Consider the following 13,109-nt stretch of genomic DNA (forward strand, 5'->3'; position numbering starts at 1 on the left):
ATTAAGGCACAAAGTGTTTTAGGATATGATTCACATTTTCTTTTTAAAGATTGGCTGGTCTACTTGAAAAAAAGCCAATGAATTTAGAGTCACCATTCCCAACATTCTGAATGTACAAACTCTCCCATTTCCTAAAAATGGGGGCTTCTCCCAGGTTTTAGGGAATCCTTTTTTTGTCCTCATGGACCACTGCCACCACACTGATCCTCCACGCTGTATTAGGAAGATGCTTATGGTAATTATAGGTGAAGACATGGAAAAGGAAAACAGTGTTAGCAATCCTATTTTCTTCCTTACAGAATATAAACTAATTTCCACTGGAAGGGAAGGAGAGGGTGGGACAAACGGAGAGAGAAGCATTGACATATGTTACCCTACCATGGATAAAACAGAGAGCTAGTGGGAAGCTGCTATATAGCACAGAGAGCTTAGCTCCAGGCTCTGTGATGACCTACAGGGGTGGGATGGAGGGGTAGGAGGTGGGAGGGAGGTTCAAGAGGGAGGAGATATATGTATGCAAATGCTAAGTCACTTCAGTCAGGCCCAGCTCTTTGAGACCCCATGGACTGTAGCCCACCAGGCTCCTCTGTCCATGGGATTCTCCAGGAAAGAATACTGGAGTGGGTTGCCATGCCTTCCTCCAGGGGATCGTCCCTATCCAGAGATCAAATCCATTTCTCCTGCATTAGCAGGTAGGTTATTTACCACGAGCACCACCTGGGAAACCTGAATATGTGTACACATTTAGCTGATTCATTTTGTTGTACAGCACAAAGTAACACAACATTGTAAAGCAATTAGACACCAATAATAAATAAAATTTAAAATGAAAAATGCTATTGAATTGATTTTTCATTATAACATTAATATATTTGCATTGTAAAGACTTTCATAAATACAGAAAGGTAGTGGGGAAAAAAGGACTGTGACCAAATAGCTGTATCTTGCCAAAACAAAATGTCTTCTGTGAAAATTTTGATGTATCCCCTGAAGACTGTTGGGGTGCAATGAGCAGAATGATCTTAGAGGGGCCCCAGGAGTTCACTCAGGGCAACCTGGGCAGTGGGCCAGCTGGAGGCAACCCCCTTTCTGCGGGCAGAAGGGCTGCATTTGAGGGAAGCTTCTCGCCCTGACAGAAGGGCTTCCCGTGGGCCTGGGAGTCTCCAGGTGCTGGGCAGCTGGCTCAATCCCAGAAGCAGCTGACACCTGAACCCAGACTGAACGTTTATTCCTCTGTTTAGTAGGATTCCTCTCAGACTTATAAGAAAGGAGCATTGTGATACACAGAAAGGTGGCTTGAATGACAGACCCGGGCACTGTGGAGGACACCCAGCCCGCGTTTCTGTGGGATGATTAACAGTTAGGAACTCTTTCATTTTCTCATTTGCATCTATTTTCTTCCTTAATGTTTACTCCTTACTTCATACTGTACTGGCTTGTAGAATATGCCCGACCCTTTGCGACCCCATGGACTGCAGCACGCCAGGCTTCCCTGTCCTTCACTGTCACCTAGAGTTTGCTGAAACTCAGATCCATTCCGTCAGTGATGCCCTCCAACCATCTCATCCTCTGTTGCCCCCTTCTTCTGCCCTCAATCTTGCCCAGCATCAGGGTCTTTTCCATGAGCCAGCTCTTTGCATCAGGTGACCAAAGTACTGGAGCTCCAGCTTCAGCTTCAGGCTATGCCCTTACCTACTGCGATAGCCAGTTTTCTGTGTCAACCTAGAGCTAGGTGTAGCTCCCAGACACTCAAACACTAGTGCAGCTGTTGCCATGAAGGTTATTTTTTAGGTGTGATGAACATCAACAACCAACTGACTTTAAGTAAAAGCGATGAGCCCAGATAATCTGGGTAGGCAGCATCTAGTCAGATGAAAGAACTTAGAGCAGAAATGAGCGTTCCCTGAAGATGAAATCCTGCCTGTAGACTACAGGGTCAGACCCTGCCCCGGAGCATCCACCCTGTCCTGATGCCTGGTCTTCCGGATTTCAGACTCACCACAACTGCATGATCGTGTGAGCTAACCCTTTGACATCCATCTCTATCATCGGTTTATCTATCTCTGACTGGTTCTGTTCTCTAGTGGACCCTCGCTGATAATTCACCTGGAACCAGAGCTGTGTACTTTCATTTCCAAACTTCAGTTTTGTATACATGAGAAATTATCTATTTAAGTAAGGTTTACAGAATTGGGGGATTTTTCCTCTAGTATTTATTTGCTTCTTCTTTTCTTTTGTTTTTCTTATTGAAGTATAGTTGATTTATAATACTGTGTTAGTTTCAGGAGTAGAGCAAAGAGAGTCAAATATATATACGTGTGTGTGTATATATATATATTATATATATATATATATATATACTATATATATATATATATGTCTTTTTCAGATTATTTTCCCTTATAGATTACTATAAAATATCAAACACAGTTCAATTATATAGCTCTGATGCTATAGAGTAGGTACTTGCTGGTTCATTTGACAGACAGTAGTGTGTATATGTTAATCCCAGACTTCTAATTTATCCCTCCCCTACTTTCCCCTTTGGTAACCATAGTCTGTGGATCAGTTAAAAATATGGAACACCTCACAAACTTGTGTGTCATCCTTGTGCAGGAGCCATGCAAATATTCTCTGTATTGTTCCAATTTTAATATATGTGCTGCCAAAGTAAGCATGCTTCTTTGTTTTTTATGCCTCCTTTTTTTCCCCACAAATTGCATTTAAGATATCACTATAGGAAGATGTCATAAATGTAAATACAATACTAATAACATAGAATATTTATTAATATGTAATTAATAAATAGAAAAAGGGAAATTTATGGTAGGAAATTAAGAAGGCAAGAATATATTTAGCAACATAGTAAATGCTGAAAGCTGGAAGAAGAACAGGAGAACTGAGATGAATCCCTACAAAATCCCTGGACATTCACCAAGTACAAAGGCTGAGAGGGCCATACCCTAAGGCAGAAAGAGATGCCCTAGGTGCATAAAGCCAGAAATGGGTCTAGAGAGCAAAGAGAATGCACCAGAAACTCAAAATGCTGGCAGGCAGGCTGCAAAGCAGAGACCGCGTTGCCATGGTTTGGAAAGCTCGTAGTTGGCCTTGTGATGCACAAAGAGATCTAAAGAGTCTGACTGGTGCTCTGACCCTGAGCCTTCTGAAGGCAAAGTCCCAACCTCACCTCCACAATGTGTAAAATTCAGTGGTGAACTGAGTCTAACTTAAAATTCTAACTCCACAACAGAGTCCAGGGACAGCTCAGCCACACATTAGATTAACTCAGTCTCAAACCATCAAACTCACGGGGCATGTCTTTCTCAGGAGGTGAACATGCCTTATCCCACCACAATGTTCAGTGTAAAATTAAAAAAATAAATCACAAGATACACAAAGAAGTGAGAAAAGAGGACTACATTTAAAAGAGGAAACAGTTCATAGAAACAAATGTGGCAATGACTCAGATGTTAGAATTATCACTCAGGGATTCTAAAGAATTTATGATGAAAGATCTAGAGGAAGACGTGGATGACAAGTATAAGCAGATAAAGACTTTCCACATAAGTGGAAACAGTAAAAAGGAAAATGAAATGGAAACATCATGATAGAATTATGTGATGTCAGAGGGGAAGATGCAGCTGATGAGCTTATTAGCAGACTGGACAGAGAAAAGAATCAGAGAAATCAAAGGCAAGTCAATAGACACTATATAGATAACAGAAAATAAAAAAGCAAAAAAATAAAATAAAACAAAATACCCAAGACATATAATATACTATCAAAAAATATAAATAATTGAAATTCCCAAAGTGGAGAAGAGAGATATAGGATAAAAATTATTTTAAGACACAAGTTACTAAATTTGAAATTGATGAAATATATCAATATACATATCCAAGAAGCTCAGCAAACGACATGATAAGCCTTTAAAAAGAAATTTTAAAGTCACACCTATCACATCAGAGGCAAACTGCTGAAAACCAAAACTGGAAAGAAAATCTTAAGGTAACCAAAAATAAAACAAAAAAACCCCAGCCGGGTCATATGTAAGGAAAGCATGAGAAGAGTGATGACTGAATTTCTCAGAGTGAAATAAAGTTTTCAAAAATACAGTTTTAAAAAAGCTGTTAATATAAAATTTTATATCTTACCAAAGTTTACATAAAAAATGGAAGCTAGACTAGGACAATTTCAGTCAAAGGAAACTTCAGATTTTGCAGCCAGAAAATAAATCTATAGTATAAGAAATGCTAAAAGAACTTCTTCAGGGAACAATACACAATTTCAGAAAAAAGTTCAAGTCTGCAGAAGAAAACACACACACACACACACACACAGAAAACCATAGAAAGTGCAACGTATAGGTAAAAATAAGAGACTTATTTATTTTTAATATGTGTGTATTTGTGTGTACAGACACATATCTATGCTTGTGTAATATATATATAACAATATAGATTTAGGCTACATTTATTCAAAGTAGAGGAATAAAGGAGCACAACGAGTGGGAGATGAATAAGTGGAATTATGTATATAATCATGGCATGCCTACATCTTGCAAAGAGTTTGATGATATAATTGGAAATTGAGCTGTGGCAAGTTAAAGATAAGTATTGTAATTTCTAGTGACACCCAAAATAATACAAAAATGTATACTTAGTTAATAGAAATTAAATAATTACTTGGTCACTTAAAATAAGGCAGGAAATTAAAAAGAGAAACATGTATCAAGACGAAGATCTAAATACAAGCTATGTTGATGATGACATTAAATATGAATAGACTAAATACCACTTAAAGACTAGATAAATAAGGGCTTTCCTGGTGGCTCAGACAGTAAAGAATCAGCCTGCCGTGCAGGAGATATGGGTTCAACCCCTAAGTCAGGAAGATCCCCTGAGATGGGAATGGCTACCCACTTCAGTATTCTTGCCTGGAGAATTCCATGGCACATGAGTTGAACCCAAGTCCCTTGCATTTGTTGGAGAAGACTCTTGGGAGTCCCTTGGAATGCAAGGAGATCAAATCAGTCAATCCTAAAGGAATATTCATTGGAAGGACTGATGCTGAAGCTGAAGCTCCAATCCTCTGGCCACCTGATAGGAAGAAGTGACTCATTGGAAAAGATTCTGATGCTGGGAAAGGCTAAAGGCAGGAGGAGAAGGGGACGACAGAGGACGAGATGGTTGGATGACATCACCGACCTGATGGACATGAGTTTGAGCAAGCTCCGGGAGTTGATGACAGACAGGGAAGCCTGGTGTGCTGCCGTCCATGGGGTCACAAAAAGTCGGACACGACTGAGACACTGAACTGAATCCCTGCATTTGCAGGTGGATTCTTCAGCACTGAGCCCCCAGGGAAGTTCTCCTTCAGACTTTATTTCTTCAAATATTGCCTCTCCAACTTCCAGAATTCCTATTAAAAATGCCTTTTTTTTTTTTTTTCCCTTTCCTCTATTTCTTTTAACTTCTTTGTTATCTTGACCACAACCTGGAGCTCCCTCACCACCTGATCACCTTGTTTTCTCTCTTGGACCAAATAAGAATCCCAGAATCCTCTAAAACCTGAGAACAGAGAATCCTCTAAGCCTGACCCCAAACAAACAAAAAACAAACAAACCTCAGACTAGCCACAGAAGAAAAAGGAAGACTGAAGAAAAAGTTGATATGATGAATCACCCAAAACGCAGCACAGAGAAGTTGGAGAAGCTGTAACTTCCAGACCAATAGAAGAAATGGAGACAGCACTAGTCATCAAACAAACAGCAGGGAAGTTCGATAGGGGAGCAGATGAATCAACAACATTGATAAATAGAAAATACCAAATATGCCAGAAATTCAAGGAAATATAAATATGTCTAAATGACCTACTAAAAATAAACAATGGTATGTTTTCTTAAATGTCTTGTGCAATGTAGCTACAGTGCTCATTAGAGAAAAGTTTATGTTTGAAATGCATTTCCTTTTAAAAGAGAGAAAGACTGGAAATGAGTCAGCCAAAACCAATTCCATAAACTAAAAGAATAAAGTAAACTTAAAGAAATTGGAAAGAAGACATGAAATACAAAAGAAAAAATTAAAATGAAATGGAAGTTATAATACTAAAAAGACCAATCCTATAGGAAAAAAAAAAAACTCAACAAGTACAAATAATAAATAGGAATGAGGAAGATGACATGACTACGACTAAACTGAGTTCTTTTTAAATTGATAGCCTTTTTAAAAAAATTCTGATGGTCTGTGAAATATTTTATTACATTCTACTTGCGTGTGTGTGCTAAGTTGCTTCAGTCATGTCCAACTCTTTGCAACTCTATGGACTGTAGCCTACCAGGCTCCTCATCCATGGGATTCTCCAGGGAAGAACACTGGAGTGGGTTGCCATGCCCTCCTCCAGGGGATCTTCCCAACCCAGGGATCACACTTGAGTCTTCTGCATTGGCAGGCAGGTTCTTTACCACTAACACCACCTGGGAAGCCCCTTATTACATTCTATAGTGGTTTAAATTACAGTGTTTCTAATATTAATAATACTGAGTACATGCTCTTGTCCCTTATGTCCCTGAACATACCTTTTCTAAAGTGTTTATTCAAAATTTTGGTATTTTCTTTGATGCACTTTTTTAACCACTTTATTTTTTAGTTTTCATTTTATTTTTTAACTTTATTGAAGTATAGTTGATTTAAAAACCTCAAAGAGGTACCATTACACACCAGTCAGGATGGCTGCTATCCAAAAGTCTACAAGTAATAAATGCTGGAGAGGGTGTGGAGAAAAGGGAACCCTCTTACACTGTTGGTGGGAATGCAAACTAGTACAGCCACTATGGAGAACAGTGTGGAGATTTCTTTAAAAACTGGAAATAGAACTGCCATATGATCCAGCAATCCCACTCCTGGGCATACACACTGAGGAAACCAGATCTGAAAGAGACACGTGCACCCCAGTGTTCATCACAGCACTGTTTATAATAGCCAGGACATGGAAGCAACCTAGATGCCCATCAGCAGACGAATGGATAAGGAAGCTGTGGTACATATACACCATGGAATATTTCTCAGCCATTAAAAAGAATTCATTTGAATCAGTTCTAATGAGATGGATGAAACTGGAGCCCATTATACAGAGTGAAGTAAGCCAGAAAGACAAAGACCAATACAGTATGCTAACACATATATATGGAATTTAGAAAGATGGTAATGATAACCCTATATGCAAAACAGAAAAAGAGACACAGATGTATAGAACAGACTTTGGGACTCTGTGGGGGTGGGATGTTTTGAGAGAACAGCATCGAAACATGTATATTATCAAGGGTGAAACAGATCACCAGCCCAGGTTGGATGCATGAGACAAGTGCCCGGGGCTGGTGCACTGGGAAGACCCAGAGGGATGGGGTGGGGAGGGAGGTGGGAGGGGGGATCGGGATGGGGAATACATGTAAATTCATGGCTGATTCATGTCAATGTATGGCAAAAACCACTACAATACTGTAATTAGCCTCCAACTAATAAAAATAAATGGAAAAATAAATAAATAAAATGTTGTGCTTAATATCTGCTGTATAGCAAAGTGACTAAGCTATACAGATACACTCTTTTACATATTCTTCTCCATTATGATTTATCACAGGATATTGAATATAGTTGCTTGTGACCTCATTGCTATCCATCCTAGATATAATAGCTTGCATCTGCTAATCCCAAACTTCTAGTCATTTTAAATCGTAAGAGAATCCTTTAAATGAAGAAGGCAACACTTTGGTCTTCTCTCAAAGCTCAGGATGGGCCCTGCAGCCTACTGGGATGAGGACAGAGAGTCTAGTGTTCCTCAACACCCAAAGGGTACTTTCTGCCAGATAAGGGCACTGCTACCGTTCAAAGTCAACTAGGTTATGGGATTTCATGTCAATCTCTGACCCAGAAGTGCCTACATAGCACCTGTTTACATCTTTCCTCTTCCGGCACAAAGGTTGCCATTCCTGTATTACAGGTGTGGAAACAGATGCTCGAGGACCTCAAGTAGCACAGTCAGGATTCTCCCACGTGTGTGTGCAGGGGAGCTGGAATGAGGAGAGAGACACAAAGAAGTGGCAGATCCCCATTTAAGCTTTCCTTCACTCTTTCCAAAAGGTGAATTTCTAGCTTTGCCCACATGGCATGGGATATTTTCCTGCTATTAAATAAATGGGCCCCCTTGGCACTGGAGGATTCAGGTTTCACACTTGGATTTCACCTTGAAACAGATGGAAAAATATTCAAATTGGTAATTAATAGCTAATACTAAATAAGCTTCATTCTCTGTTAAAGCTTAATAATGACCTTTTCATATTGGTAAAATGTATTTCTTTTAATTTTTCCTTTAAAAATATAAACTAGTAACTCAAATATATGTTTTACTTTCAAAGTCACATTTATTTGATTTGCTTCTTATTTTTAATTCCCTGATCCCATATGCTTGCAAGATTAACAAATACTACTGAAATGTCTTTGGGTCACAAGGTAATTACTTTAGATAAATGTCATTCTGTGGCTTAGGATTAGGGTCCTAATTCCTGTTTTTAATGGTACCTGTTTAAGCCCTCCTTGGATTGGCTTGATAGTCTTGGGACTGTATGTAATAAAACCTCACAAAGTAATTCATTCAAGAGCCAGTTCTGATGTGTATATCCCTATGGCTGAGTTCATATCTAAATCAAAATCTTTATATCAAATATCAGTGAAAAGAGATGAACCAGCATGCAAAATTGAGTTTAAATAATGAGAATGTTATTCAAAAAGCAGACATCAAAAAGCACTTAAATCAAATGTATTCACATGACTTTCAGCTTACAGGTGTTTTTTAGGGCCAAAAGGTATAAAACACACAAAGAAACATATCCTCTGTTGCATGCACACTTCAGATTCAGCAACCAAGCTAATATTTCCAGCAAGAAGGAGCAAGAACGAAACACTGCTCGGTTATATGTCATAAGCACACTTATAGTAAACATATAACCTTAGTAGCAACACCCAGAAAGTGTTCAAATGCCCCACCGAGCACAGAAGAGATAGCCATGTGGAAAGCAGATATGGACACACATAATAAATATTTCAGAGATTTCCAATCATTGGGATTCTGCACACATCTCCTGTACCTAAAGATAAGATCCGCAGAAAATGAAACTCTGGTTAGATAACATGAGGCCTTATTCATTAATACTCACTAGAAGTTGAGATGATGTTTGAGCATTGCCTGACTGAAAGGAAAATGCTGGCATTTAGAACAAAGCACTCTAGATTTGGAAAAACACACAAAGGAGCAGAGTCTTGGGTCAGACAGAGTAATGGGTGTAACAGAGTGATCGTCCTCAAGTAAACATAGAGATGACCTTAACATAGATGCACGCTGATATCTGAACAGTGAGCAGGCTATTAAATCCATGAATAGAAGAGAGAATTTAAATTTACTACAAAATTTTGGAAAGCAATAGAAAAAGACAAGGACAACTGACTGTAGATGAACTATTGCAGAAAACCCACTTAAGAATTCAGAAAAGTACAAGATGGAATCATAAAGGCATGCCTATGAAACCAGTGCTGAATTTTCCGAGAGACCCGTTTTATAAATGGAAAGCAATGGCATGTAATGGGTCCGGCCAGTGAAATAAAAGGCTATTCGGGGCAAGTACATGCAGTGCCCTGCACAGTCCTCACCGGTTTCTAGGTTGAGAACAGATTATATTAACAATTCCAGAGTGGGTTTGATTTCCATTGATTTCCTGTTTGGCAGTTTGACTCCCATTTGTGGCATATCAACTTTTAGAACTAAAGGCCACAAAGGAACCCCCAGACAGGAAAATTCTTCTGGGCAGGGCCAGTGGAGGAAGTGGGCCCTTCCTCGTCCTCATTTCTTCCTGACACCTGACACCCATCTCAGCAGTCCCCAGTGGTCGGCTCCCAACATCACTGCAACGCTGAGGACCCTGAGAACAGCCAGAGGAACAGGCAGGAGAAAACAGAAAAGAGCGAAGAGGGAGAGAATCCCTGTGTTTTTTAATTTTTAAAAATTTCTCCCAACCATATTGCTGTTGGTAACTTATTATTCCCACCACCACTCTCATATAGGTGTTTAAAAAGAGGGGATTTCATAAGACTGGTTAGAAAACATATTTTTCAGTATTAGGGTTTTGGATTCTTAACTTACCTTCTGGCTATACAATCATCAAAACAAACTACAGTCATAACCATACAAAAACGTGTAGCTGAAGAATATTAGCATGCAGAGTCTCCTAGTGCCTCTTTTTTTATTTGGGGTATATATGCTTTAAAATGCTGTGTTCGTTTCTGTTGTACAGCAGTGAAACAGCTATATGTGGACATATATCCCCTCTTTTTTGGATTTCCTTCCTGTTTAGGTCACCACGGAGCACAGAGTAAACTTCCCTGTGTTCTGCAGTAGATTCTCAGTAATCCATTTTATACATAGTATCAATAGTGTAGGTATATTAATACCAATCTCCCAATTTATCTCACCCCTCCCTTCCTCCCTTAGTGTTCATATGCTTATTTTCCATGTCTGGGTTTCTATTTCTGCTTTGCAAATGGTTTCACCTGTACCATCTTTCAAGACTCCCCATATATGTGTTAATAGACAATATTTTTCTCTTTCTGACTTACTTCACTCTGTGTTACAGAGTGCAAATGACATGATTTCATTCCTTTCAATGGCTGAGTTAGCATCACATGCTGTGTTTTAAAAAAATGTGAACTTTCTTTTGATCAGCCAACTGGCTCTAAGGAAATTCCTTGAGTCTTTCCTAAATTTTCAAGGAAACCCACATACGAATTGGATAATCTCAGAAGAATTGTGCTCATGTGTCTATGTAATGAGTCATCATACAGGGAGAAGGCAGAATATAGAGTATCCTGTGTGTGCCACCTTGTGTTACAGATGATGAAGCTAAATTCTAGAAATGTTGGCTGACATGGTCGCTGTCGTCTTACTTGGTGTGATGCCGTGTAACCCCTGAGCTTGGTCATGGTCCGTCAGCACAAAAGTCTTCTTGAAACACAAAGAAATCATCCCATTTGTGAAGGAATATCATCCACTTGAAAAATGAAAAATCCCCAATGTTCTCATCACCTCATAGCTCCACCTCTATTTCATTCTTAAAGGTGTCTATAGACCCATGTGATATGGTGATAAGGGACTGTCTATAGTGCAGTGATGTTTGGGGTCCACATCAACCAAGTCATCACATTTGTGGACTTACGTTCAAACTGAGTGCTCAGCATCTCTGAGTTTGACCACTGAGTATCTGAATTTGGCAAGAAAAGAATAGTGAAAGATCAAAGAGGGTACATTTAGTGATCAAAAGGTTTCTGTGTTTTGAAAGGCAAGATTACTCCATGTTAAGGAATGGGGCAAAGTTGCTGGTGTGGATGGAATTACACTTCAAGACAACTGAAAGGAAAAGCAATTCTATATCAGGCAGAGAAAGACCGATAACTTGATCCCCATGGCCTATGAGAGTCATGTTGAAATCTGTGAGACAAGGAGCATGGGAAATCTGATCATATTTCCATGAACCCTCCTGTTGGTTCCTTTCCTGGATGTTATGTGAAGGTTAGTTTAAGACAGAGCTGGAGGGCAGCATCAGTAGCCTCAACTCAAAGACCTACATGTGAGTTAGAGGTCACTGGTCAGGACTGGGAAATAAACAAATTTCAAAAACTTGGCAAATCTGTCTGCAGGTCAGATGGGAGACAATTTGGATTTTGCTTCAGACACGAAGCTGGAGTGTACAATAACAAGGCCTGAAATCAACTTCCATCACAGAAGTGCTGGGAGATGCCTGGGAAAAGCATGAAACTAAGCAATTAGCAAGAATTGCTGGATATAAAGAAAAAGCAGAGAGTGCCCACGGTGATGTGAGGAACCCTGGGTAGTTTGTAAAGCATTTCTACATCCACCAGCGTAACCAGTTCTCACTCCATACCCATCACTCAAAGAAGAGAAAGGGGCTCTGCAGAGCCAGGTCAACAGGCCCCATCACTAGACTAGAAACCCTAGAGAAGGTTTTCACAGGTAACCACCTCCGGGGTCCTGTGGTCCTACTACTCTAGAGGTGGAACTGTGAATCTGAACGGTCAAAAACCATTTTGATGACTCATGATTCATAGGTATAAGAAGACAAAAAGGAACAGAGAAATGGGAAGTACTGGAACCCATTAGACCAATGAGGAAATGCTATTACATGTTAAATAAAAATGCTCACCAAGACCTATGTTCAAAAAATTATGAGTAATAATACGTTTCTTTTTCAGTTTGTCATTACAGTGGCAAGGAACATGGATGATGTCAGAGAGGGTTTGTTTTTCCTTGTCTAATAGTAAAAGTGTTGAAGGGAGGAAGCCAATTCTGATGCCATATTGGAACTGTTTCTTCGATGTGCTTTTCATTGCTTTAGTTGTTATAATCATAGGAATGGCCTGCCTCAGAATCCTGCCCCTCTGCCTGACTGTTAAGCTAAACCTGCCTTTGTTCAGAGCCCTGTAGCTTGTGGATGTCAGGAAGGAAGAAATTAACACATCCCCTGCCTGAGGTTTGCCATTCTGGGAGATGTTTGCAAGATTAACGGCCTTCTTACTTTGCTTCCTCACATTCCCCCATCTCTGATCTATAAAACCTCCTGGCATCCAGACCCTGATAACATGGTTATGTTGAGGGGCTAGTCTGTCATTTTCTCAGTCTGCTGGCTCCTCAAATAAAGTCTCTTCCTTGCCTCAACGCCTCATTTCTTGGATTCATTGGCCTGTCGTGTGATGTGCAGAGCAAGCTTGGACTTGGTAACAAAAGGAAAACAACCCCACGCGCTTATCATCAGTAGTGATGGATGAAAGGAGAGGGTTGTGTTTGGTTGTTCAACATCCCAGAGAGAAAGTTGGCTAAGGAGAGTAACAAAGGTGCACGTGGGAGGAAACATTCAGAAACTCCTGGCAAAAGGTCCATCGAAGGACAAGGACCAGATTCTCTAACATAAGTGAGTGTGAGAATGACCTGAGGTTGTTAGAGGGTGGGCTCTGATGCAGGAGGTCTGCAGCAAGGTCTGAGAGTCTGCA

At 39.8% G+C, this 13,109-nt stretch overlaps 1 protein-coding gene and 1 non-coding gene across 2 annotated transcripts in view; both read right to left on the minus strand.

Annotated features, from left to right (window-relative positions):
• Positions 1-13,109, minus strand: part of DSCAM (DS cell adhesion molecule) — a 667,745-nt gene that overhangs the window by 516,963 nt on the left and 137,673 nt on the right. The window lies entirely within an intron of this gene.
• Positions 2,572-2,678, minus strand: LOC136173840 (U6 spliceosomal RNA). Its single transcript, XR_010664319.1, has one exon. It is a non-coding gene; the product is annotated as a U6 spliceosomal RNA (small nuclear RNA).

Source organism: Muntiacus reevesi, chromosome 8 (assembly GCF_963930625.1).
Source record: "Muntiacus reevesi chromosome 8, mMunRee1.1, whole genome shotgun sequence".
Lineage (NCBI taxonomy): Eukaryota > Metazoa > Chordata > Mammalia > Artiodactyla > Cervidae > Muntiacus > Muntiacus reevesi.